Source organism: Mya arenaria, chromosome 10, assembly GCF_026914265.1.
Source record: "Mya arenaria isolate MELC-2E11 chromosome 10, ASM2691426v1".
Classification (NCBI taxonomy): Eukaryota; Metazoa; Mollusca; class Bivalvia; order Myida; family Myidae; genus Mya; species Mya arenaria.
This window is the reverse complement of record NC_069131.1, coordinates 61,204,381-61,219,035: the sequence shown is the minus strand read 5'-3', so window position 1 is coordinate 61,219,035 and position 14,655 is coordinate 61,204,381.

The following is a 14,655-nucleotide window of genomic DNA, read 5'->3' as shown; positions in this document are numbered from 1 at the left end:
GCTACATGCTTATAAAATTTCACGATCGAGTCGAGGTAGAACCCAAAAATGATGTTTATTTTGAACGGCATAGGGATTTTCTTCTGTTTTGCAAAAGATGTTTCTTAATTCGGCCTTTGGTTCACTGTTTTCGAAAAGGGTATTAATGTTTATACAATGATGTAAATCCATCATTCAATTGTCTTTCTTTAATCTCTCTTTACATAAAATGGTCGTAGAAAGCACGGCCCATACTTACAATAAGATACGTTTGATATTCATAGGCAGTAAAACATTTTTTCTTGAGACATTTATTACTCTTTACGAATCATACAATTATTTGAGAAATAAATCAATAGGTGTCATTATAATATTCCCAAATCTTAAACACTTCAATAAAATAGTAATTTAGGTTAAAATAAATGGTTATATGTCAGCAAGTACAAACTCCCCTGTGACATATAATGTCCCTTTTTAGAACAAACAAACGTTGAGAACTGACGAAACTGCCAGGCAACAGGTATATACAGACAAAGGAGTACGTAATCCCGAACATTTAAAGGAATTACATTGGATGTTATAGATTTTATCAACAGTAGCAGGCCTTTAAAAACATTAAATTGAAAAGAAAATGCAAAATTAATAACAATGATAGAGCCATCTTGAACCTAGCACTGTATTTTCCTGTCATCTATGATGAGCATTTTGATATACATTTTAAATGTTTTGATTCAAGCGTTTGAATTGAAAACGAATGTTAATAATACCCAATACAATTGTATACTTAATTATATTCCACAGCCTTCATATAAGGTTAGCATGCTAATAACAATTTGATACTTTATCCTGAATTTGTTGTTTTTATATACAAACTACAATTATAAATTATGATATTAGTTATGTTAGGAGCCAAAACATTAACGAATCAGAGACGTATACGCATCTTCCCATACTAATTCATACTTGATGAAAAATATCTCAATTCATACTTCCGGGTTGATATGTTCTCAATATATGAGAGCGGATTTCAGAATGAGGTTTGTAAGAGTAAACCAGATAACAATATAAGTAATAATTATACTATCAAAACTGATATCATCTGGAATAGTCACATTATCTAACGATGATACTTTGCAAGTATAATTTGCAAAATCAAAATGAAAAAGAAGTAAACGGATTTAGATAAAGATACATAGGCCACAGTTCGATATTAGTGTAGCTATATTCCATCACATCTACTTAGCTATCATATTTGATACATGTGCAAATCGCGTGGAGATTGGGTAAGATACTTCCTGTAAATCACATACACTGTATGCTAACAACGCCACCTTTGATGCGAGGTGTTTTCAATGTTACCAGTGCAACATAATGCAGGTAGGGGTAAAAATTATCAATCAATATTATATTTTGTTTTATTTTTGAGATTTGTATATTAAGTAAAATCAATGTAGTAGCATCTTATTGTTGTACTAGGTCAGCAATATAAGAGGTTTATTGGACCAATCTGTACAGCCAACATATATTATTCTGAATCGTGTGTGTACTTCCTCGAAATGACTGATTGTGCGCAATGATAAGCAATAGCTGGTGTTTTAGCTTGGATGGTAGAGAACGCTTAAAGTGTTTCAGTAGTCATGGGTTCCGGAAATACATCTTGCCCACAGGGGACCCCAGATAAACGTTATGAGTCATTGTTGTGTCACGGTACACACCCACACATGAGAATAGGTGTGCTTTATAGGGTACAATGGTTGAGAGTATTTTCTCATTTTCTTTGTTTTTATCAACTGCAACACATTACCTTCCACATTGCCACGGTAACACGTAAATTGGCCGCTGTAGTTATATAATTAATTCACGGATAAACGTCAATGCTTTTGATTTGAACCGCACGCTATCGAATACGTTCTCCGTAACAATACGGTACAGAACAGTTACGCCATCTGCAGCCCTCGTGAATGGAAGTCAACACCGTGAAAAAATCAATTTATCGGATTGTCGGCGCCTTCAGTAGTATTTATATCATGACGTCGCTGTTATTAGACACCATTGTTACATATTTGTTAGTTCAACAATGATGTGTTTTGCAACATTACTTTGTAAATAAATGTTCGAGAAAAGCGAATTAGCTATCATAAGGTTGGGTTTGTGGTGCATAATTACTATTATTCTCATTGAGTTTAGTCTTTCGCATACTCTTGTATGTTAAACGAATCCACTTCGCTCCTATTTTAATATTTATAAGGAAAGATGAAAATGTTTGTTTCAGGTTACTCAACATTGTGTTATGTCCCTTTAGGGAGATATGGCTTGATGGTAAGCATGAAGGTTTAGTAATTAATACTAATAACAGTTATTTGAAAAGCCACTTTATGCAATTAATTTGTGTAATTATAACAAAGTTGTCATAATTGTTTTGGGTATACACATTAAAAATCCTAGTTTTCGTTATGGTGTAATTCTTCATAAAGTGTTTCTTAAGAAATATCTGTTTAAAGAGCAATGGAAGGGGAACTAGTTCACACGGAAGAATCACTACTTATTGGATGAGCATAGTACCTTCTCGCTTTCGTCCGAGTATATTAATGATTATGTAATTGAACCATCAGTTCGGACTAAGTCTCCAAAACAGATAAAACATGTCAGTAAATGCGGGCCAAGTACATATACCATTACCGTAAACTTCTCCTTTGTATACCAATTTAATCTTAATTATGCTCTGAATACGAGTTTCAAAACCAGTTGAGGGGCTTACGCTCATGTAAACTGAACCCATTTCATAATTGGTTACCAAGCACTTAGCTAAATAAAAAACTAAATAACCATCATCAAAAAAATAAGTCATTTATGTATGAGTAAATTCAGTGCAACATATTTTTTATGATCATATTGTTTATAGCTCGTGTAAGAAAATTGTTAACTTTATAACGACAACCCCATAAATAAAAAGAATAGGTGAAGAAATAAAAATAAAAAAAATTGTTATTTAAATGATGGTTTTCTTAAGCATGGTACAAATAAAAGCATATCACAACGTATTGAAAGTGTTTGTTGTATAAACTGCATGTCATTATAGATGTCACATTTCAGGTGATTTTTTCTATATTCATATATAATTTTATTGGGAAATGAAAAATGACTGATTAGAAAGGTTGTGTTTTCTTTGTAGACGTTACATACATATGTAGTAATTTCATATTTTTTCAGCTATATCAAACGTATCAATGTGATTGGATATGGAATATGATAGTTAAATGCTGTTCAAAAACGTTGCATTTATAACAAACAGTAAGGGTAAAGCAATTCAATAGTAGGTGTTTATGCATTGACAACACAGCTTGTTAAGTCTGATATAATCATTTTATAAATCCAAAAGAAGAAGTTCAGGTTACAAAGAACATTTACAAGTGTGTGCAAATACATTTAGTAAAGCTTTCTTAAAAGCAAGATCATGAAGCCTCTTTGGAATCAAGTAACAGTCAATTTTGAACAGTAAGTTTTCGACATTTAAAAAACTGTAATTATAAGCCTCAAGTTAATGGCCGGTTGTTTTAAACACATCCAGACGATAATTTTAAGGATCCAATTGCCATTGTACCAGCCCGCCCCTTAGTTTCACAATGATACGTTAAAAATGACAGTATTGATGTTGCAACGTATCAATGTGAAACTAATGGGCGGTCTGGTACAAAGGCTCATTTTTGCACGTAGTAAGCAGGGCCAGCAAAAATAGGGGGGGGGGGGTAATAATGGTCGGCTCATTCTTGCTAACCGCAGTAGGCAGGGGACAACAATAGGGGGTTCATTTTGTCGGGTCATTCTTGTAACCATTGTAATTCTAGGTATAACAAAGGGGAGTAATAATTGTAGGCGCCCTGTAGTAAGCCGGGGATGACCAAAAGGGGGTTAATTATGGTCAGTTCAATCTTGTAGTCAAGAGTATGCAGGGGTTAACAGATAGGTGTGATCATTTTAGGCCACCCGCAGTATACAGGGGTGACTTATTATCGGTTTATACTTGTTACCCTGATTATGCAGGAATTATGAGATGTATGCATTGACAAAAAGGGTGCTAATTAAAGATTAAGACTTGTTGTCCGTGGTATGCTTGGAGTCGTCCCTAAAGAAAGATTGAGACATTTTGGTCTGTGATATTGCATTCAAGTGCATTATTTTCACATTGTTACTCGGATATTGATATTAAACGTAACCTTTTCACAATTTTTAAAAGGGGCGCGCGCCGGGTGCGCCCCGTCTTTTTTTGCGTGTGCACCTTCAGCAATGTTTAGAAATGTCCAATCCAAAACTAAACCCTTTGATATTTGAGCAAATAGCAACACATTATAATAATGAAATATATGTCTCAAAAATCAAAGAGAAAAATAACCTGAGACTATTGTATGTACTCTGACGTTTTTAAGTACGTCTGCTTGTTTCTTTATCAAAGGTATTGATATTTCGCTAAAAGATGTTCCATGAAATTGCTTGAATACACAACAGGGCCTTAGCTAAGTCGTTTGTTAGCACATTAGAAACTTTGTGTGAGGGAAATTGAACAGGATTATATTGAAAAAAGTCATCAGACTCATAAAAAACAAAGATTTTTAAATAACTTATTCTTACTAGTAAAACATGATTTAAACATAAACATTTTTTTCCTATTTTCATAACCGAACTGATTTTGTGTGGAAACAGCCTACAATTTAGCACGGTATTATAGTTCTTTATCAGTTTAAAAAATAAACATGAAATGATAGTATTTGTATTCATCTATAATTTTGACTGCGACCCAAATTAAAAACGTCGTTCAGAATCCTCCAGGAAATTTACATTTTACTGACCGTTCCAAAGCGGTACCTAGCATTCTTTGATAAACACACTTAATTTTCTATAAAGTATATAATTTTGTACTGTGTATTTGTGGAGTTTTGTGCTGTTGTACTGTGTTTCTTGTTTATTAGTATTTTTGTGACCTTTGTCTGAAGTGTGGTTTATGTTTAAACTGTTGGCTACTGAGTTTGTTTCTGTAGTTTTTACATATACATTTTTAACAGATTGTATTCTTTACAACGCATTCATCCATGCTTTGATGACAGGTTATCATTACTGATATAACTGATTTAATATGTCGTTTTATTTCTCCTGTTCGACATGATATTCAATTACCAAACTAATTGATTTATTCAAATTTCCTGCGGCATTGACGTTCTCAAGACTTAGCATAAATTATTCAGGCATTTGGGCTTAGGAAATTGCGATATGTAATTGTGATTTCATGACATCGATTCGGCTCGATTGTAAAGAAACCTGATAGAATGTGATGGAATCACGCTCGGTTCCGCTTTACCACTCTCACCCTTTTTCATATGTTTGGGTAGAGATATTTGGGGGTTAAGTTTGGCGCAGTTACGACTGGGAAGGCTTAAGTGGATCTCATTCAAACTACTTCCATCGTGTATTTGACTTTAATATTTCCAATACGTATTGCCACGTTTTAATAACAAGGGATTTATGTAGGCAATATTTGAGATACCTTATGGAAGCTGGATACGTTTCGGTCATGGTTATAGCAAGTCTTGAATTTTTCCAACATCAAAATGTCAATGACTATTTACGTTATATGGGCACTGTACGGTCACGAGTCAAAACAAAATGCAGAAAATGTTTTCGTATTATGAATGTACCACATGTAATATGTTTTTATCAACAATCAAAGTTATTTTCCAAAGACGTCTTGTTCGTCGGTTTGGATTTTTTTCCCACCTCAGGTAAGTAAATCCAAAAATTTAACCATGCTAGAAATTATTATCTCGCCCACGGGCAAAGATAAAACGCCCGTATGGAACTCCTTTTTAATAGTCACCACATTGTTATTACCTCCCTTGTTGAAGACTGTCGTCTGTAGCATCATAGAAACCTTCTCTTGGTGCAGTATTTAGAAAGCTTATCAATTATTTCTCGCTTCAAATTTCACCATAAAAAGGTTTTTACGCACTTTTCAAGAAATAATGTTTCACTCACCTCAGACCTATTTAAAGACCTATTTCACTATTAACATAATCTGAATCACTGCATATCCATGACAACCACAAACTATCACATATCCATATGCATTTATGTTCACTACGCACAAAAGAGTTCCAGCAAAAACAATACATTTTTACTGAGTTTTGTTTAACTAAGGTGGGAGAAAAAGCATCTACCATAGCCGCTCGTTTTAAGGTTCATCCCAACCCTCGCGGTAAACCTCATTTCCACAAAACACTCTATGCTCGGGTCGGGATGAACCTATCTTACACTCTCGGCCATGTAAGACACTTATTATCTAAAATGACAGCTTACAGTTGTCGTTTTTCGCAGATTCCAAAAAAGGTCTTAATTTATTTGCGAAGTACATTTTGTACTTTATGTAAGTTATATGTTTACTGCAACATTTTTTAGCGTTGGACGTTCGGAAGAAGTATTCAGGTTAACTAGATGCTCAGTTATTATTCGTCCGTGTAAATATTGCAAACATGTTTATTGATAATGCTTCTTTTGAGTTTGATTGATTCGTTTTAAATGGCAATATATGTTTGAAGGATTGTACCTTGGTATAAGATTAAAATGCCGCTAATTTAGCTTAGTAGATATGAGATTCGAGTTCAACACACGGCATATCTTGTTTTGGACAGGTAATATGTTTTAATATAAGACTCTTATTCGTATTCAGACATATTTGTAGAAGGAAAATGTTAAAACCACATTTATAACGCATTGCATTTGCTTAAAGTGACACGCCTATGCAAAATCAAAAAAGTATAAAAAAACATACGTTTTGACTGATTAACCTTAAACTATTTACTAAAAATGCATTTATGGAAAATATGAATTACTGATAATACGATTGTAACCGTATATTTTATAGCTGAAATCGCCAAAAAATATTAAATAGTTGGTGAATGCTAAATATTTTGGAGGTAGGAAAACTGTGTTTTATGCACATATTTTTCAAATTAAGAAAGATATCCTTCATATAACCATTGTTTTTTTATATTTATTCATCCTTTATGGAACAATAAAACAATAGTATTTATTTCTGAAAATCATGTGGGAGTTCGAGTGCATCTTTTAAAGCACTATATATTTGTAAATAATTGATGATTGTAAGCATTATCGTCCCACATTATATATATTATAAACGACCTAGTAATTGATACAACAAATCAAATTGAACAAATTAAAAGGAAAGCAATAATTCTTTTCTATGTTTCAATTATCAAGAAGGGGTGAAATTACGAGAATAATTAATTTTACCGTTTTTTTGCAGAAAAATAAAACTATTTAAAATGTAAAACCACACCTCCCAAACATTTCTAATATGTTAAAGTAGATTTGTATTATATCATGATAACAATCACATAATGATTGCATTTTATTTTTGACCTTAATACTGAAAAGTTTTGTCTGTAATGCCTAAAATCTACCAGTCTAATTTCGTTTAACAAAACGGGTAGTTGACCTGACCTTATCCTTCTTAACCAGTTTCAGAAAAAACAACATCAAATACAATTATTTCACTCATAGTTTCGATTGTAACCAATAATCTGTAGATAAGATCATTTACAGGGCAGAAATTCATAACAGAGTAGCGTTTAATTGTTACTGATAGTATTGCTTGTATTCGTTCGTTTGGTTGGTTCCATATTCCTTCTAAGAAGTTAGAAGTTTCGTCCTCTATTGATTCTTAATTTTCAGCAATGTTGTCGATCTGAAGCTTTGTAAAAAATAAATCAGGTATTTGGTTGATATGAAGATAATATTGTGAATTGCTCAGCATAAAACAGTGGAAATGTGTACTTTCGGAATGATTTAAAGCTATATTTTGTATTTGATTGTCCATATCCGTTTCTTGTAAATTGATGCTAAAACAATTCCAACAGTTCTTTGGTTGTCCAGTTAGCGCAATGGTTAGCACACTCGCTTCTCACCTAGGCTACCCGGGTTCGATTCCAGGCTTGAGCGCATGTGAGTTTGGTTAGTGGTCATCAAGCCGGACAAGTATCTTTTTCTGGGTTCTCCGGTTTCCTCCACAACAAAAGACCACGTGCACACTTTCGCGTAAAATCGTGCCAACGAGAGTGATTAATATAATGTTGTAATAACTTGTTTCACAATCGTTGCAAAATAAATATGTTTAAACTAAAGATACTGACATATTTCAAGAGAAATAAAACAAGATAAGTTAATGTTAATGGCAGTTGCAAATAACCATTCGTCTGCGAATAGTAAAGCAATGGCAACCACAAGAACACGCATAAAAGCCACATGATTCTTATTTCAGCATGGACGTATCTAAAGCTACAATGATTATTACATAGCAAGCACTCAACAAGAGACAATCAAATAAAAGAGAAAGGCTTATAAAACATATAACATACGCATTACTGTTATGAATTCATTTTTGTGTTGTCTTGGAACGGTCAGTAATTAACGGTTCTCCTGGGTTCACAACAATTTATATTTATATTTAGCTTAAAACAGCTTATATACCATTTTACAAAATTGTTTTCAAACAATGACTTGGCAGGTATATTTTGTACAATGTTCGTTTAAGTCAGGTGTCATTGATCATCACTGTATCTTCATCCTGTGTTTGTGATATACAGAGAATGCTTAAGCGATCAGTAAAATAATTCATTTTGCAAAATATACGTGAAGCGATCGTGATAGTATCTAACTCTGCTTAATACGACGTATTATGTTTATTAGTATATGGCAACTTTAAACTAATAGCTTTTGATGAATTATTCAAACGTTTTGAATATGTTTCACACGAGTAACAGAAATAAGCATTGTTCTAAACTTTAAGATCTTTATGGAACACAATTTATCGGACAGCGTTGATATACATTTTAATCCATTCATACATTTATTGTAATTGTTTACATACAACTGTTACATGTCTTTGATTTATCTAAAGGACAGATATCTGAGATAAACGAAGGTTGTGGGACAGGATTGCATGGCAAAATCAACATTAAGAGTCCGACAGTTTGGGTAGAAGATGTTGATTTTGAAGAATGCGTAAATGAATGTAAATCTCTTCATGCACGGCCGTGAACTACCACAGTATTTTTAACATGTGCGAAGTGGACATACAGCCCAATCCTGAAGTTGTTTCGACTAAAGCAAAAGGTTTATCGTACTGGATAAAAACAACGCAAGAGGTAATTAGCTTTATTATGTAAAACAAAAAAAAATGTTCAATGCATATTACCCTGTGAGTAAGATAGTACGTTTCATAAAATAAAAGTTAAAAATAGCCTAGGAAACATTGAACAAAATTCAATCAAACAAAAATGTTTCATCCTGACATGATAAAACAAGAATCAGAAATATAAAGAGACAAATCAGTTATAAATGTGTACTTATTCTAATCGAAAAAATCCAATTTTTTAAAACAAATGTTAAAAAAATGTATATTAGACAAAATAAAACCCCATAAAAATACTACAAAAAATGGGGAGAAATGGAGTGCGAAATTCGTTGATATGCAAGTGTATGAAAAACTCTTCAAATATTTCTTAATATGCTTCTTTATTATGGGCTTTTTTATGTAGCACCAAAGATTATGTCTTTTTGTTCGTGATGGTTGATCTCTTAGATGAACATGTTAACAGTGAAACGTCTGCCAACATTAACTTTATTATTAATCAACGCCCATCATCAAATTGAATAGTCTAAACTTTAAGCCTAGTTTGTTATATGTAGATTTATTTAATGTTGAGGTAGATCGAAGCAAAGCGTGCGTACTAACAGCCATATGCATAGACAGTCAATGTAAAGATAAAAAATTCGGCAACTTCTGGGAGACTGTAATAGCCCTTTACAGCATACTATATTTTTATATATCATAAAAGTATGTTTTATGTGTTTCTTTGATTGTGTAACGTCGTCTTTTCTGGGTATCGTCACAACCTAAATTGGTTCAACCTTATTTTATATTCAGTCATATATTTTACAACTGGCAGTATTACTTTTTTATATGTATTCTTGAACTTTATTTATATGCTATAACGTTTTTGGGCATTCAGTTTTTTAGATTATGACTGTCACCTTATGAACTCCTTAACTCCTTTAATAGTTCGTTAATTACGATACTTTGAATACTGTTCTTCAAAGAACAACATTTTTGCTATTCGAAATACACTCGTATTTCCATCATACCTACCATTTTGAAATTATAATTTGATTTTTTTTACACCGGGATGCGATGAAGTTGTCAAAGCACCAGCTCGAATGAGGCTGAAATTAAGTCTTATATGCATGCCGTTATTTTGTCAATGACTAATGAATAAGCAAAACATTAGAACACAAATTATGACCGAATCATTTGAAACATTTAGCTGCATTTTGCGAATGATGCTAACATCAAAAGTGTTTTACAATTCTCAAGAAGGTTGCCCTTTAACTTCTTTGATCAACACTAGGCTCCGTCCGTTCAAATGGAGTGTTTGAATTTGCAAGAACGACTTACGTAACATGCCCTCGGAAATATTTATTTCTCTGTGAAAACATGCTTGATATGTAATTCCTTGATCACACCTCATCCTCTGCTAGGCTATAACACTTCTGGTTTGAATGACAATGTTCATTGACAGGAATGAGAAGTTTTACAACGTCATCATCCCCTTGCATTTACTTTAGCGGTGTTCTTGTTACAAAGAAACAAGGGAATAGTTCGGAATCGGAAAAGTCGATATATATCTTCGGGGGCTGACAGGCCGGTCCTTATAATGCGAATGACCGTCCGTAAGTGGTGTGTAATATTTCTTTTAATAAAACATGGTATTAACTTTAGTGGCTAAAATTGTCTCGCTCTTTTATTTTTTGATCGACTTTCAGGGTACACAACAATAACTGAAGGGTTGCCATTAAATACGAAAACTTCAATTAATGAAGGAGGAACTATATTTTTCATCAGTTTAAACAAATGTCTCTTAGTTTATTGTTTGGACAACATACGTGAAGAATCCCTCATGTACCCCGCATTCGAAACGTTTTTAAAAAGGGCTTCAAAAACTTTCAAAATATAAATGTGATAAAAAGGTCACAAAAGAGCACATTGTAACTGTGAGAAAGGCCACATAGGGATAAATTCCGTGAAAATGTTTTGAAATCTGGCCACAGGTTTCTGAGAAAAAGAAGTTTTCCATAAGGACATAAGGTGAAAAACAGCCCTTGTCCTGGCAGCAAGGTTCCTATTTTGTGAAGTTATGTTGAAAGCGGGCCAGCGGTTTCGAAATCGTGTTTTTTTCTTTCGCTGGTAATGGTTATATATAATTTAATTATAACATTTTCTTTTACTGAACTTTATTTATTATATGTCGGAACGAGGTTTTTATTATTGGATGTTTATATAACTTAGGAAGTCAGGTTAAACTAATTTGTGTACCTCAATCGGAGCTTTTGGGACAATGCAGAATCCATATTCGCACTTCAGATTTCAATGGAAATGTTTGAGAATAGTATTATTTAAACGCGCGTAGCTTAGCTATTCATCAAAATATCTTTTAAGCCCGAATCAGCGGTTTAAGAAAAAACTCGTATTTCATATGGTATTTTTAAAATGTGCATGTGTTAATCGTTTTTGTTCTTATTTTAGCTTCACATGGTGTCCTTGAAACACATTGAAATCAGACGGATTTTTATTAGCATTTTTAATCATTATTTTCACGTAATTCTTACTATGATATAATTTCAGCTCGTATGCAAATACGAACATATACTGTATTTTTAAAATGCTCTTTTCCGTTTAAGATAAGACTCAGTAAATTTAGGTCCCTTTTCTCGTTTATAAAAAAAACCTGGTAACCAATTATAACTTAAAACAATCTTTGATCAATCATAAAAGTGCGATATCGGTTTATTGATCGTCCGCAGAGTTTGAAACAAATTACATTTATAGCACGACAATATTTCTTACAGCATATACTTCACAATTTGGAATACGCTATTTGATTTTTTAAAAATATGTGAGAGAAATTGATATTGCACTCTAGATGATTGACAGAGGCAATCTGCATAAAATAACAGTATCAAAATTCATTTACGTGTTAAGAAATCATTCAGAATGAACTTGGTTTAACGTCAAGGTAATACTGCTGCTTTTATAAATAAGATTTAGTCCTGTTTGATGCATCATTCTTTTTTGATATTTTGACTTCATTCTGATTTATTAATTAATATGTCCATCAAGTTGAATTATATTTGAGCAGACACATTTTATAAATGCATAACGTTGAATTTCAAAATACTCTTATTGTATGTTTTTGACTTTCACCCGGCTCCGATATACAGTGTATGAACACTCGTTTTTATGCATCCTCAATTTAAATTTTAAAATCGCATACATTTTGCTAGATATGTAAAACTCGTTCAATCATCGCCACTCTTAAGATTAGCGTATTTTTGACAAAACAACTTATGACAATTGAGATGAACTAAAATAGCAATAAAGAAAAAAAAAGAAAGAAAAAAAGTGTTTTTTTAACTTATTGTTTAAGTTTACACAAACACGTGAACGTTTTAAATGAACGTACCGCAGTGATAACAAAACGGCGTCTTCAATGATGAGTAATATTAATATTAAAAGGTAATAAAGCGCATTGAATAAAGCGGTATTACGATTGTCATATTATATGGCCCTCTCTCGTTTCTATGACTACATAAAAGTATATAACCCAGTCTTTTACAATCGTGATCGCTGTTTTATTGAAAAAGTCCTTTCAGTTATTCTTTATAAATATAATATCGTAACAAGTCCGTGTACGTTTAACACTTATATGTTCTTTGTTGATACATGTTATCCACAGTTATAAAAGTAAAGATTTGTTCATAGAACATTTATAATGTTAAACAATACGAATATATTTTCCGTATTTCTGGTACCTCAAACCCTCGTGACGCACAGTTTAGCAGTTCTTCAAATCGTGAGCCCTGACCAAAAGGGGTTCAGACATTTTATACTACGGCTCAGCCAAATGAGCACAATTCCCTTATGGTCATTCGTGATACTAGGCACAAAAAATATGCCCGGTGTAAATATTTTGAGACTTCTTTCCGTCTCAATTAGGCAGTATTATATCCAAAACAGTGAATATATTATTAAGGAAAGTTTGTATGAGCAAATATAGAAAATGTGGATTCAGCAAACTCATGCAGGAACCTTTGTATGTTAACAGACTTACAACGTCTCACGCGATAACAGGATAAAATAACAAGTAAATAATTTCACCCAGAGCGTACAAAACACACATTTAAATACAAAACAAGGAGGAAAGTTTCTAAACCTGGAGTAACCCGCATTTGAAAACTTTTAAATGGATGTATTAAATTTCAGTATTTTACCCATTGCGATTGACTTAAAATATATATATGCAAATAGGGAAAGGCAGGTAGATCGACAATGACTAAAATTGTTTTCCTGTTTGTGCAATGTTTTTTTATAAATATGATAGTCGTGACTGCGGATTGTCATAATTAAGAATGAAGTTAGCGCCTTGCTCTTTGGACTAAATTTACTTTTACCTCAAAAGAAGGCGTCCTTTGTCGGAAATAATTAGATATTGCTGGATTGTGTGTGCGGCTTTCTTGATCAGTGTAAGTACATTATATCGTGTGTTTTTCTCGTATAGCAAGTTTGATTGAGATGTTTTTATTAATTCATTTGAAAACATATATGTATAAAAGATACTTTTATTGTACACAAACCAATCCATTATCACGAAGATAAAGCTTAAAAAGATGGCATTAGCCACACTAACAACTTCAGAATTTAAAAGGACCTGATACGATCAAACAATACCGAATTTATAATTAAACGTCATGTGTTGTTGATAATTGTTTGCTTTTCTTAAATTGAAGATACTAATTATCTTGTGTGTCTCGTATTTATTTGTTAAATCCAAGGAACGTTAGGAAAGCAAAAGAAACCGTTTTCTGTTCTTGCACAAGCTGTTCATTTAAACTTTTGTATTGCTGAATGACGTTATATTTTAGATCATCAAAACAAGAATAGTTAGATATTGTGTTTTTTACAAAAAGTTATTGCAGTGGCAATATAGAGTTAAACGCATAAAACATTGTGTTTTATCAAAATGATAATGATTACACAATGCCAACCTAAGGTGGTTAGCCTCGCGGGTATTATGATATTAAGATTGGTGAGAAATTATGAACAAACGACTGTCATGCTAACACCATGCAATATTCACGCAGTGAAATGATATCTAGCTATAACAGACAATATTCCTCTACGTAGTATTGGTGCAATTCGAATGAACGTATAAAACTCATAAAAAAACTTAACAATGTGGTTTCTGATATAAGGCGTTTATAGTAACCCTTACATGCAATATCTTAAACAAGGTCTAAATTTCATGCTGATGCCAATAGAATAGCTTTCCTTACTTTTAAATCAGTCAATCTAAATATTTATTTTTAAATTGTCATCTTCACTGTTTTTCTTTAGTTTGTTCTCAGTAGATGGGATTCATGGGGAAAAAATGATGTTTAGCTGAAACAGACAATACTCCGCTATTTATTTATGGTACAAATAAAATGAATTTATAAATCTAACTTATTTTATAAGATGACTGAAGCAAAAACTGACAAACTGTTTTTGACACA